Source organism: Myotis lucifugus, unplaced genomic scaffold (genome assembly GCF_000147115.1).
Source record: "Myotis lucifugus unplaced genomic scaffold, Myoluc2.0 scaffold_329, whole genome shotgun sequence".
Classification (NCBI taxonomy): domain Eukaryota; kingdom Metazoa; phylum Chordata; class Mammalia; order Chiroptera; family Vespertilionidae; genus Myotis; species Myotis lucifugus.
In genome coordinates this window covers 930308-944034 of record NW_005871377.1, presented here as the reverse complement: position 1 = coordinate 944034, position 13727 = coordinate 930308, and the positions used below count along the sequence as shown (strand labels likewise).

At 43.7% G+C, this 13727-nt stretch overlaps 1 protein-coding gene across 4 annotated transcripts in view; it reads right to left on the bottom strand.

The window, feature by feature from the left end:
* Positions 1-13664, bottom strand: part of WIPF2 (WAS/WASL interacting protein family member 2) — a 30506-nt gene extending 16842 nt beyond the window's left edge. The window contains exon 1 of one of the 4 annotated variants that reach the window (XM_023764388.1): positions 10738-13664. The gene's annotated coding sequence lies outside the window, so the exon portion shown is untranslated. Of the gene's footprint in view, positions 1-5311; positions 5331-10737 lie in introns of those variants that run through there. The other 3 variants (XM_006100813.3, XM_014466232.2, XM_023764389.1) reach the window with 3 other exon arrangements.
* Positions 13665-13727: the final 63 nt, after the last annotated feature.

The window sequence follows — 13727 nt, the reverse complement described above, 5'->3', positions numbered from 1 at the left end:
CTGCCCCCTGGTGGACAGTGTGCTCCCACAGGGAGAGTGCTGCTCAGCCAGAAGCCAGGTTCACGGCTGGCGAGTGCAGCGGCGGTGGTGGGAGCATCTCCTGCCTCCGCGGCAGCACTAAGGAGCAGCAAGCCGAGCAGTAAGGAGCAGCAAGCAGTAAGGAACAATGGGTCCCAGACTGCAAGACGGCGCAGGCCGGGCTGAGGGACAATCCGCACCCCCCCCCCCTGCAGTGCACGAATTTCATGCACCAGGCCTCCAGTTGTTCTATTACAGTGGTTCTCAGCTGGGTGATTTTGTCCCCCAGGAGCCATTTAGCAATGTCTACAGACAGTTTTGATTGACACCAATGAGGGATGCTACTGGCATCTAGTGGACAGAAAACAAGGATGCTGCTAAACATTCTATAACACATAGGATAGCCCCCTCCCCCCAACAAAGAATTATCCAGGCGAAAATGTCAATAATGCTGAGGTTGCCCAGCTGGTGTGGCTCAGTGGATGAGTGTCAACCTATGAACCAGCAGGTCACGGTTCAATTCCCAGTCAGGGCACATGCCTGGGTTGTGGGCTTGATCCCCAGTGTGGGATGTGCAGGAGGCAGCCAATCTATGTTAACAAAAGTTATAGATACTTGTAACATTTTCTATGTTTATTGGTATTCTCTAATTTTTCCCATAGTTTTAGTACAGTAAAAATATTTTAATGATATATCACTAACATTTAATAAAATGACAAGCCATTCACAATGTATTAGTAATATCAGATTAGAAATCAGTAGGTATATATATATAAAAAGAGGTTGTGCTCTCATCATTGATGTTTCTATCTCTCCCTTTCCCTTCCTCTCTGAAATCAATAAAAATATTTTTAAAAAATAATACTAGTAGCCCTAACCGGTTTGGCTCAATGGATAGAGCGTCAGCCTGTGGACTCAAGGGTCCCAGGTTCGATTCCGGTCAAGGGCATGTACCTTGGTTGCGGGCACATACCCAGTAGGGAGTGTGCAGGAGGCAGCTGATCGATGTTTCTAACTCTCTATCCCTCTCCCTTCCTCTGTAAAAATTCAATAAAATATATTTAAAAAAAATAATACTAGTAATAATGCTGAGGGTCATAAACCCTGTTCTAGAAGCTAAACAATTTTCTACAATCTTGGGGCTTACATTCTAGTGCAGCGGTTCTCAACCTGTGGGTTGCGACCCCTTTGGGGGTTGAACAACCCTTTCACAGGGGTCGCCTAAGACCATCGGAAAACACATATATAATTACATATTGTTTTTGTGATTAATCACTATGCTTTAATTACTCATTATCTCAGTTACTGATAAGTAAAACACACACACCAGGAAATCACAAAGGGAGAATTGTAGGGATAGGGTGAAGTATAGCGTTCTTTTAGAAAGAATTGCAGGGAGAGGAGGCCAGAGATGAGTGGCTGGCTCATCAAAGAAGTGTCTCCATGAGCAGAGCAAGCCCTATGACCATTTCAGAGAAGAGCATTCCAAAAAGAATTAACAGCAAGTGAAAAGCCACTGAGATGGGGATGAGCTTAATGTGTTAGACAACTGGTAAGAAGACCAGGGTAGCTAGAATACAGTGATAAGAGTGGCAGGAAATGAAATCTGAGGCCTTATAGGTCATCCTCCAAATCAAAAAGTAGTACCCTTCTCCATTTAATATGCCTATAATACCCCAAAGTCTAAACGAACCAACAGCTTCACACCTACAGGAAACCATAAATTCAATCAGTTATTTCATTAATCCCAGACTGCTCTTGATCTCTTGGTTTAAGCACAACTAGGGACCTATGTACCATCTGGAAGCTTTCCAGGGTTAAAAGTTACCTGATGATAATCTGCCTTCCTGTAGACCTGCCCTTCAACTTTGCTCCTGAGAAGCAGTATAGCATGGGAGGCGGAGCTCATTACCATAGTGGCATAATGGCCTCCAGCTCCTAAGCTAAAGAACCCCAACATGGGAGAAGAGCCAGAGCTACCTGAGAGTATTCACATGCCTCTCCCGGAGACTAACGAACAGCAGGAGCCAAACAGGTCCCTATAATTACATGGGAATGATGTCAACACAGAATTATGAACACACCTCCATGTGTTCTAGGGCATTATGCAGTAGAGGGTCTCCACTAAAGCATTTTTGTTTTAAAATACAAGGAAACAGACTAGAACAGCCGTGGGCAAACTACGGCCCGCGGGCCGGATCCGGCCGTTTGAAATGAATAAAACTAAAAAAAAAAAAAAAGACCGTACCCTTTTATGTAATGATGTTTACTTTGAATTTATATTAGTTCACACAAACACTCCATCCATGCTTTTGTTTCGGCCCTCCGGTCCAGTCTCGAGTCAAAAAGTTTGCCCACCCCTGGGCTAGAATAACTTCCACGTTATACAAAGTTTACTACCCTCCCTACCACCAAAGGCTTTGTATAATGTGAGAATAATCCTCAGCACTCTTCTCCCCCTTGAAATTCAATTCAGTCAAACCTCTGATGAAACAGATTTCTATCATGATAGAATTAATTAAAATTTCAAGGTTACTCCATGAAGGGGGGGAAAATCCTATTTCCAACTGCAGGCATTTTTCAATCATGGACAATTCAACTATGCAGCAAATCTGATTGATCCAACAAGTAATAAAAATCACATACCCACTGTGAATATTGAAACTGAAAATCCTAGGAATTCTACAACTAAACCTGGATGTTTTACTCTTTAGATCAATGATTTTTCAGTTACAAGCAGCACATAACCCTGGAAGACAGAAGGAAGGAGGCCAAACAACAATATATAACTACATAATGAAATCCTTTCACATATAATTTCTCTAATAAAAACATAAGTATACATCCCAATAATGCAGCTTTTCTCCATGACTCTTTCCTCTTGTCCCAGATTACTTTTTAAAAGCCCTAAAAATGTAAAGTCAGGAGTCTACTTATTCACACACTTGATGTGGTAAATATCAGGTACCACAGGTTATCCCCAAATACAGGGTAACCCAGGAGCCAAGTCCTCCCATCTAAAGTGATGTCAGCCCTAGCCAGTTTGGCTCAATGGATAGAGCGTTGGCCTGCAGACTGAAGGGTGGATTCTGGTCAAGGGCACGTACCTTAGTCGTAGGCTTAATCCCCAGCCTCGGTTGGCCTGTGGGGGAGGCAACCAATCGATGTTTCTCTCTCACATCAATGTTTCTCTCTCTCTGTCTCTCCCCCTTCCTTCCACTCTCTCTAAAAATCAATGAAAAATATTCTCGGGTGAAGATTAACAACAACAACAAAATCTTTAAGTGTTAAAAAAAAATTCCTGGATTTGGACAACGAAATGATGCAGAAAGTAGCTCAATGTTCATAACTATTATTTCCTCCCCACCCACACATCCCAGGAACCAGTGGATTTAGAAATGCTGGCTAAAAAATGGAGTCACACAAGGCCAAAGTTACTACCATCAGCCAGCATTTAACTAGAGAAGAGAGGAATTAATCAGATGAAGAACACACATTCTAATTTAGAAATCCAGACCAAAGCTAGACAGACTAAAACATAGTCTGAATACAAAAGCAAAATTAGGGGAAGCCTAAGGAGTTTGCCTTGGAGATTTAAGATAGCAATAAATGGTTTAGAAGACCTTTCTAAAACAGTTTCCAAACTTGCCTGAAGTCAACACACAACCTAGGGCATTTGTTAAAAAAACAAATACAGAGAGATTCCTGGGCCCTAATCCTTGACCTTCTAAAGTCCTAAGTTTCCCAGAAGAGAGAATTGATATTCAACAATTCTTGATGGTAGGGAAGTCTGGAAAATACTAAAGGAGTAACTGCACAGACACTATCTGAATAACTATCAGCACGAAATAGCTAATGAGTATATTGGCTAAACATGAATACGCTGCATGCATTTTTATCATAAAACACCATTAAAATTATGCTGAGAGATCTTTTTCTTAAAAACATAAACAAACAAACAAAAAAAACCCCACACAGAAAAACAAAGAAAGTAGGAAAGGAGAAACACCAGAAAGAGAGATGTCAACAAAATTTTGGAAGCTGGAGCCCTAACTGGTTTGGCTCAGTGGATAGAGTGTGGGCCTATGAACTGAAAGATCCCAGGTTCGATTCCGGTCAAGGACACATGCCCAGGTTGTAGGCTCGATCCCCAGTGGGGGACTTGCAGGATTCTCTCTCATGATGGATGTTTCTCTCTCTCTCTCTCCCTTCCTCTCTGAAATCAATAATATATTTTTAAAAAATTTTGGAAGCTGGAAAGCAGATGCACTAGTGATCAATAACTTTACAGAAAGGAAAATGCTAAACACTTGCAGTGGAAAGAAGCAGATTCCTACCACAGAATTTCAGAAAAGGCTCAGAAATTGGAGGCACCTAGTACCTCTGGATGGAGGAAAAGAGGAGGGACTAAAACAGGAGAACTGGCTGAAAATCTGTATAAGAAATAGATTCCTCCATCCCCTTTCCCTTGCCCATACTGCCAGGCAGAAGATTGGAGAAGCTGAATCAGAGGGCCTCTGAACCAAGGGACCAGTCATAGCTAAGGGCAGGCGTGCCAAGCTGAAAATAGGGGGTCAAATAAAAATCTACCTTTACTTTCCTCTCCCCCACCTCTCTTTTCTGCCTTGGCTCCCAAAACACCTGCTGCTGAACATACTCTCTAGGCAAGAGTGGAGGATCCTCTCTGAGGAAACTGACCAGCCACCAATTCACTCTGAAGGGGCACCCACCACTTGATGAACCAGGGCTCCATATTCAGAACAAGTGCCTCATGAACAGGTAGACAAGAATTATCAGGCATATGAAGAAAACCTCTGGCATGGAAGTAGGAATCAAAGTCAACAAAACAGAATTTGTGACAACATATAAAAATATTTATATATAAAATTCTGAGCTTTTTGGCTTTTGGCTCAGAGGCGGCTTAGGTGCAACTTGCTTTAGTCATCCTGAGTCCGGGTTCATCCAACACAAGCCACTTCCACTTCCCATGCCACGAAGTTCCACCCCAACAGGATCAAAGTCATATACCGGAGGTGCACCGGTGGGGAAGTTTGTGCCACGTCTGCCCTGACCCCTAAGAATGGCCCCCTGGCCTGTCTCCAAGCAAAGATTGGTGATGACATCGCCAAAGCAACCAGCGATTGGAAGGGTGTAAGGATTACAGTGAAGGTGACCATTCAGAACAGACCGAGATTGAGGAAGAGCCTTCAGCCTCTGCCCTGATCATCAAAGCCCTCAAAGAACTGCCAGGAGACAGAAGCAAAAAAGCATTAAGCACAGTGGAAATACTCACTTTTGATGAGATTGTCAACATTGCAGGACAGGTGCGGTACCGATATTTAGCTAGAAACCCCTGGAACCATTAAAGAGATCCCGGGCTATTACGCTTGATTCTAGAACCCGTGTCTTGAATTCAACGCTAATGGAAGCAGACTGCCTAATGTGACCTGAATCTCTGCCACAACGTGGGTGTAACCAAACAATGTTCACCATACCAGAGCTTCCCTACACCACAGGTCAAATATCTGAGGAACTTCCAGGTCATGACCAAAATTAATTGTAAAGGTAAGCACAAAAATAGAGGGATAGATCTTACAATCAGTTACCTTAGATCCTTATTAGGACTTGTTTTCAATTTAATGCACTAACTAAAAAACAAAAAATAACCAATATCTGTTAACAAACATCTTTACAAGTTCTAAGAAACTATTAATTAGGTTAAAAGGTGATTACAAGATAAGTTGAGACCTAGTTATTGATGACAAAAAATTTTTTCTCACTCTAGGCTAGCCACATCTCATCATATCACTAGCCCTCAACTTCCATGTGCCATTCTTCATTAGCACACCCCAAATATCTATCTATATATATACAAAAGCCTAAGCGACCAGATGACCGGCCAGTATCTATGACATGCACTGACCACCAGGGGGCAGATGCTCAATACAGGAGCTCCCACAGCAAGAGTGCCGCTCAGCTGACAGAAGGGCGCCAGGCTCATGGTTGGTGAGCGCAGCACGAGCCTCTCCTGTGGGCACTCCCCCAGCACACCCAAGCAGCAGCAGGTGCAGCGGGGCCGGGATGAGCGGGAGTGGCGCAGCACCCAGCCTGGGCTCGGGCTCCTCCCTGGCCACCGGCTACTTTGCACACTACTTCATGCTGTGCGGGATCGATGTGGATAGCGGGTTGGAGCGGGTTGGAGCCTGATGAGCTGGCGGGTAAGGCCGGGCTGCGGCGGTGCGAAGGTCCACTGATCCCTGCAGGCCAGGCCGAGGGACCCCACTGGTGCACAAATCTGTGCACCGGGCCTTTGGTATATATATATATATATGCCTAAGCGACCGTTCAACTGGTAGCTATGACGCACACTGACCACCAGGGGGCAGACGCTCAACGTACAGGCATGGAAACATGAAACAGACGGATGAATCTCAGAGGGAGGGGGGAGGGGAGAGGGCGGGCAGAGATTAACCAAAGATATGCATACTAGAGGCCCTGCACCCTCTTGCAATCTGGGACCCCTTGGGGGATGTCAGAGAGCCGGTTTCGGCTGATCCCCGCAGGCCACGCCAAGGGAATCCACCGGTAGACCAATCCATGCACCAGGCCTCTAGTAAAAGTAGGAAAGCATATGCCGAGAGCAGTCAGAAGTAAGGCAAATGCAGTGATGACAGTCTCCAGTATGAAAAGGCCTGAAAAAAAACTTAAACAGATGTTCCATGAAATGTTGATCCAGAATTCACATGGAGAGAAGTGTCATGCCTCCATTCAAAGATAATATATTAAGTCCCAACTCACCACAGATAATCTACTAACAAAGCTGTGACTTTCATTGTTGAGGAGTCTCTTCTCTCTCACTCTAATACCCTTAAGCCATCAGATACACAGATGTTCCTGGCTGAAATGCTAGAAAAATTTGCACATTTTTCATTCCTTGATCACTAGTGATGGGCAGCTAAACCAAGAGTCTAATTTAAGTTATGAAAATGGGGCAAGCTGATCCAGTTACACAATAAAGGTACTAAATCAAACAGACCCATCTGGGCTTTGAGGAAGAGTACTGTGATTTCTGAAAAAAGTCAATATACTTGCAGATAAAAATGCTTTCATGCTTTTTCATAATGGCCCTTGGGCTACTGATTCATTTGTATGTCCAACAAGAGCCATGTGTCACGTTAAGACATATGGTCTAGAAGGGTATGACAGACTATTATATTCACCAGTTCATAATAAGAACATCTGTGCTCTTTCTCTAGCCCCATAAGGCTTACCAAAAAAATAGTCAATATTCCCTAGAAGTAGGTTTTGTTTCCTAAATAGTAGGTTTAGCAAACTAACACTCCATCATCCCCATTATTTAAGAATTGCTCCCCAGACGCTGGCCTAGTAGCTCAGTTGATTAGAGTGTCGTACCCATACACCAAGGTTGCAGGTTTGATCCCTGGTCAGGGCATATATGAGAATCAATCAATGAATGCATAATTAAGTGGAACAACAAATCAATGTCTCTCTCTCTCCTCCCCCTTCTTCTATCTCTCTAAAAAAAATCTATATATATAAAAGCCTAAGCGACCATTAAGACGGGTCAAACAAGAAACCAGTTGACTAGTCACTATGATGCGCACTGACCACCAGGGGGCAGATGCTCAATGTAGGAGCTGCCCCTGATGGTCAGTGAGCTCCCACAACCAACCTCCCAGGGCAGGCCAACCTCCTGCGGTCCCTCCACCTGGCCGGCCCCAATCGGGACTGGGTGAGATGGCCCCCATCAGCCCCAATCGCGAGCCAGGCCGAGGGACCCCACCTGTGCACAAATTCGTGCACTGGGTCTCTAGTAAAAAATAAAAGAATTGTTCCCCAATAATCACTAATATCTAAACCAATTTCTAAAATCCTAAAATCTTAAGACCTAATCCAGCCACACAAGTTGAATTTGCAGGACCTAAAAATAAATCAACATTAAAATAGGATTTATCTAGGAAAATTCTTATAGAAAACATGTTCCACTATATAAGTATCAAATTTCTTTATATTGATGGTTTTAATATTAACACCAGTAAATTAATATCTGTGGGAAGAACTGACAGAAAGAAATCTCTACCATAAAGGTTGCACTCAAAATTCACTATGCTATTTATTCATTTTTGGAGAGCTCACATTCTCTGAAGCCTTGCCCCCTACCTCTCTGCTTTTCACTCTCTAAGGTCCAGACACACTGGAACTTCCTTCAATTCTTCAAAACAGCCATGTTCTTTCCCTCCTCAGAATCTTCACCTATGCCATGTCCACTACCGAAAACAGTCTTTTGTTCTCCCCTCATCCTTTAGGTTTCAGCCTTAAAAATCAATTCCTGCCCTAGCCGGTTTGGCTCAGTGGACAGGCCTCACCCTACAGTCTGGGGGGTCCCGGGTCCGATTCCAGTTGAGGGCACATGCCCAGGCTGCTGGCTGGATCCCCAGTGTGGGGTGTGCAGGAGGTAGCCGATCAATATTCTCTCTCATCATTGATGTTTCTATCTCTCTCTCCTCCCTTCCTCTCTGAACTCAATAAAAAGATTTTTTTTAAATCAATTCCTCACAGACCTTCCCTAACTACCCTCCTTCCCAATCAACCTGGGTTAGACTTCCAATTAGCTGTCTCCAAAGCCTTTTTTTGTTTGTTAATCCTCAATCAAGGATAATTTTTCCATTGATTTTTAGAGAGAGTGGAAGGAAGGGAGGGAGGAGGAGGGGGTGTGGGGAGGGAGAGGGAGAGAGAGAGAGAAACATCCATGTGAAAGAGACACATTGATTGGTTGCCTCCTGCATGCCCCAACTGGAGGGGTGGAGGAATCAAACGTGCAACCCTTCAGTGTGCCAACCAATGCTCTAACCACTGAGAACACCAGCAAGGGCTCCAAAGCATTCACAGCAAAAGCAGTTATTTGTTTAATGGGTCTTCCTCACTAGACCATAATTTCGTGAGTGCAGGGACTGAGTCAGTTTTGTTCACTGCTATAACTCCAGCACCTAGCCCCGTGCTTGGCACACAGCAGCTCAAAACTTCTTGTCAAATAAGTAAATAACAAGCCCCCCCGCCCCCCAAAAAAATCAGCTTCAGCAACTCTACTTATATGGAGTGGGCAAAAGTAGGTTTATAGTTGTGAGTACACAAAACACAGAATTTATTCTTGTATTATTATTATTGATTGATTTTTAGAGAGGAAGAGAGCAAGAAACATCAATGTGAGAGTGAAATATTGATTGCTGTTTCCTGCATGTGCCATACTGGGGACTGAACCCACACCGGGGCATGTACCCTGACTAGGAATTAAACAGGCAACCTTTCTGTGCATGGGACAACGCCCAACCAACTGAGCCATACTGGCCAGGGCTATTCTTGTATTGATATTTATTAATTATTGTATTATTTTCCATACGAACAACTGTCAACCTACTTTAACCCACCCTTGTAACTTACCCTACAGATACAGTCACACACGCAAAAGGCCAAATATATATGATTATTCACTGGAGCACAGTTTGTCATAGCAGATGACTGGAAACATTTAAAATGTCTACCAGTGCCAAGGCCCATATAACTCAGCTGGTTGGAGCATCATCCCGTGCAGCAAAGAGTCCTCGGTTCAGTTCCCAGCCAAGGCACATACTCAGTTTGTGGGTTCACAGTTAGAGGGATTATTGGGAGAAAAAAGGGATTATGGAATTCAGCATTCCTATAAGCATAGAAAGTAGGTTGATGAATTTGTACTAAAGACATATTATAAACACTGACTAAAAATAAATTATTTCCACTGAGGGGCCTCAAAATCTAAATGGAGCTTAACTTGAATCCACAAATTCAAAAAACTAAAAAAAATTTTTAAATTAATGATAAGAATGGGGAGGAAAGCTACACACATTCCTTAAAATACAGATTTGCCCATTTGTGGAATATAATGAACAACATAAACTGATGAACAAAAATAGAACCAGAGACATAGAAGCATCAAACAGATTGTCCAATCTATGAGGGAAGGTGGGAGGTGAGGGGGTAAGAGATCAACCAAAGGACTTGTATGCATGCATATGAGCATAACCAGTGGACAGAGACAGTAGGGGGGTGAGGGCATGTGCTGAGGGGTCTCCAATGTTACCAGAACCTCTGTCATATAGGACAAGAAATGATCATCACAATCCACCCCAAGACCTGTCAGAGGCACTGTTATCTTCAACTAACTATCCCCTGAAAAACAAAAGGGCACTTACTAAGTAGAAAATACTGAAAAGAGCATTTACTAAGTAGAACAAAGTATGTAGTATAGCCATTCTAAATTGTTATAACTTTGCCAAGCCTAAGTGGCAAGTTAGAAGCCAATTCCTGGCTCTATTTGATAACTTGCCTCCACAGGCTCTTTCCACATGTTAAGTCAAAATCTAAGACTGACACAGACATTAGCAAATACATCACCTTTTTTTCCTACTAACATTGTTTTTCTCCATACAGTTTGATGCAGTGTTTTAAATACCCTTCTGTAATATACCAAGCAGTGCCTGTGGCTCCCCAAATTCAAAGGCTTGGGAGTGAGTGTGGAAGAAAAAAATGTCGGAAATCTCTTTTTCTCTCTCTTCCTCAGTACCTTGGTCTTTCAAAGCTAGACAGAGGCAATGATTCTGCATTTAATCACCAGATGAATAAGAAACAGATTTGAATTTAGGAAAAACATAAAGGAATACAAACACATTCAGTGAAGAGTACTGCCTCTATTTCCTTGCAGAGCAGTTCTCAGGATCTGCCAATAAACCTCATTTTGACATGGAACACGCCATCTACTCTAATCCGGGGCACATCCCTCTAGAGACAGTCAGCTGGAACTCTGCCAACTTCTGCTGGGAGTTGTGTGAAGAACAGTAGCAACAAGAGCCTACTTTGAGAAGGAGATCAACAATCACACTCAAGAAGAAAAGAAGTTATTTGGCAAAGGGAAGTATGTTGCCAAAATGTTAGTCACAGCTTCAAGATGCCGGTTTGTGTTTCTGCAACTATTCTTTGCTTTGACATAATCCATTCTCTGGCCCAGGAAACCCGCTCAGCTTCTGTCACCCACCCCATTTGAAGAAATCAAGAATCCTTTCAATTTGGTGGTATCAAACTGTGACACAGACAAGAAGTCCACCAGAGACTAAAAAGGAGGGGAAAAATATGTAATTTGCCATTTCCACTTAGGACTGGCTCAAGTAGAGCAATGGAAAAACATAACAGGACAGGAAAAAATGGGAAATCATTAGGTTAAACAAGCAGGCTATATTAAAAGCCTTCTGCCCCAGCCAGTTTGGCTCAGTGGATAGAGCATCGGCCTGTGGCCTGAAGGGTCCCGGGTTCGATTCCTGTCAAGAACACATGCCCGGGTTGAGGGCTTGATCCCCGGTGAGGGGCATTCCAGAGGCAGCCAATCAGTGATTCTCTCTCATCATTGATGTTTCTATCTCTCTCTTCCTCTCCCTTTCTCTCTGAAATCAATTAGCCTTCCCAAAGCTCTGAGCCTCTATAACTTATTTCAAAACCTTCCTAAAAACAAACCAAAAGACACACTGTAGGTTGAAATGACAGCAAAATATTAAGTAGGTTTTTACTCCCAAATAAGTGTACATACTTCATAGCATGCAGCTCTTCCTGGAGTTAGTATGAAGACTATGGTTTGCTGAAACAGCCTGAACCAGCAAGTCACAAATTTCAGAATTACTTCAAGAGCAATAGGAAAAAAGAGTCAAGTACACTTGGTGACTATCAAAGAGCTCAAGAGGTCAAAAAAGAACACCTAACAATTTTCTCTTTAATAGGAATAGGATTTCTCTCTTCCCTTCTTAAAAGTAAAATCTGAAAATTCCACTGTTCTCAACACCTTCCCCCTTCCCCGGCATTTCCCCTTTGTGCTGACATAACATAACTAATCAGTATTAGCTAAGTAAACACTGCTCTGATATCAGGTGTAAGGGAGAATTGGGAACTGCCACCCTTAAACAAATCCATGTCAGACTTCAGAAATGCCAAGACTTTCAGGAATACTTCTACACTAAACAAGTTCACCTATGGGCAAAGTATGTAGGGTATTATGCCCAAAGGAACAGCTAAAACAGTCAAGATTTCAAAGGATTAACAGTAAAGTTAAAACTGTCCACAAGCACACTGGTCTCCACCAACTGGCAACAGGGCCAAAGCGAATGGACCAAAACAAAAGGCTCAACGGTCTAAAATATTACACTTCCGTGAATTTTCAAAGACATCATGAGGAAAATCAGTGTTTGTCAAGACCAAAGTAATTGAGAAATGGGGGGAAAAATTTTTAAAGAGTAAACTATTCTGGGTGGCTAGACTGCATTCTCCCCTATTCTCCATCAACAGACCTCATTCACCCTAACTCTAACTTCCCTAGCTCTATCTTGATGGCAGCCAATACAATGTAATACAATAATATGAAATTCATGGCTACTGAAAGTTGAGGAGAAAAGTTAAAAAAAAAAGGAGGGGGGGGTGAGGGGGGCATGTATCAAATCACCAACTCTTCCCCAGCATAGAAATGCAGGAGGGCTGGGAGGAAGAAACCCAGAAAGTCGTGTCTTCTCAATAGCAGCATCTCAACCTTGTTTTCAGAGACCACTTCTTTAGAACCACTAAGGGTCCCACTTGGGAGCCCGGACCTGGTAGCTCAGTTGGTCAGAGCGTCATACACCTATGCCAAGGTTGTGGGTTCAAGCCCTGGTCAGGGCACATACAAGCATAGCAACCACTGAATGCATAAATAAGTGGAATTGGTGTTTTCCTCTCTCTCCTTGCTCTCTTTCTAAAATCAGTAAGTAAAATTTTAAAAAATAAAGATCTCATTTGGCTAACACAATCTTTTAGGAGCCGTGAGGGACCAAACCTATATTTCAAAGGGGGGAAAAAAATGAGACGGTTTAACAATTTGCCTCAAAGTTACTGAGTAAATCCATAGGTGTGCTAGAACAGTCCTTATTCCCTGCGGGTTCTTTTGCGGTTTGTAAAAGGAGGAAACAAACAAACAAACAAAACACCAAAAGCACTCAGGAGGTCATTCAGAAACAGAAATTGTAAGGCAAAAAACAACAGCGTGACAAAGGAGGTGGGTCTTGGGAGAGCCAAAGCCGTCACAGATTATTCCAATCCCTTTAAAATTCCGAACTGCAGTCCACACCAGTCCTTCCAGTTCGTCACCGCTGTGTTATCTTTTAAGAACGTTCCTTCCTGATCAGAACTCCACCACACACACTGCCCAGGTCTCACACTTTAATGCTTCCACCTTCCCCCCTGGCAGCCCGCTCCGAGCTGCACACTCCCCTCCAGGTGCGGCCGGGGCATCGCCACCCTTCCTCTTCCAGCCTCGACTCCACGGGGATTCCCACCAAACGAACGCCCTCCACCTTCCCTCCAGCGTCCAGTTCCCCGCGTCCACCGCTCCACCATCAGTTTTCACTCAACTCACCCCCCAAATGTCCTATTGACCTCCCGACATCGGAGCATCCTGGTAACTACCGGTTCCCAACAGGTCTTCCTTCCCCGCCTCCCTCACTTGGCGCACGGTTACCTCGTTCCTCGCCCCGAGCTCAGGATCCCCCCAATTCCTGCCTCTCAATAACCGCCCTCCCCATTTTCGCGGTCAGCGCCCGCCGCCACTCCCCCGCGAGATCCCCGCGCCGCTTCTGCGGTCCCCA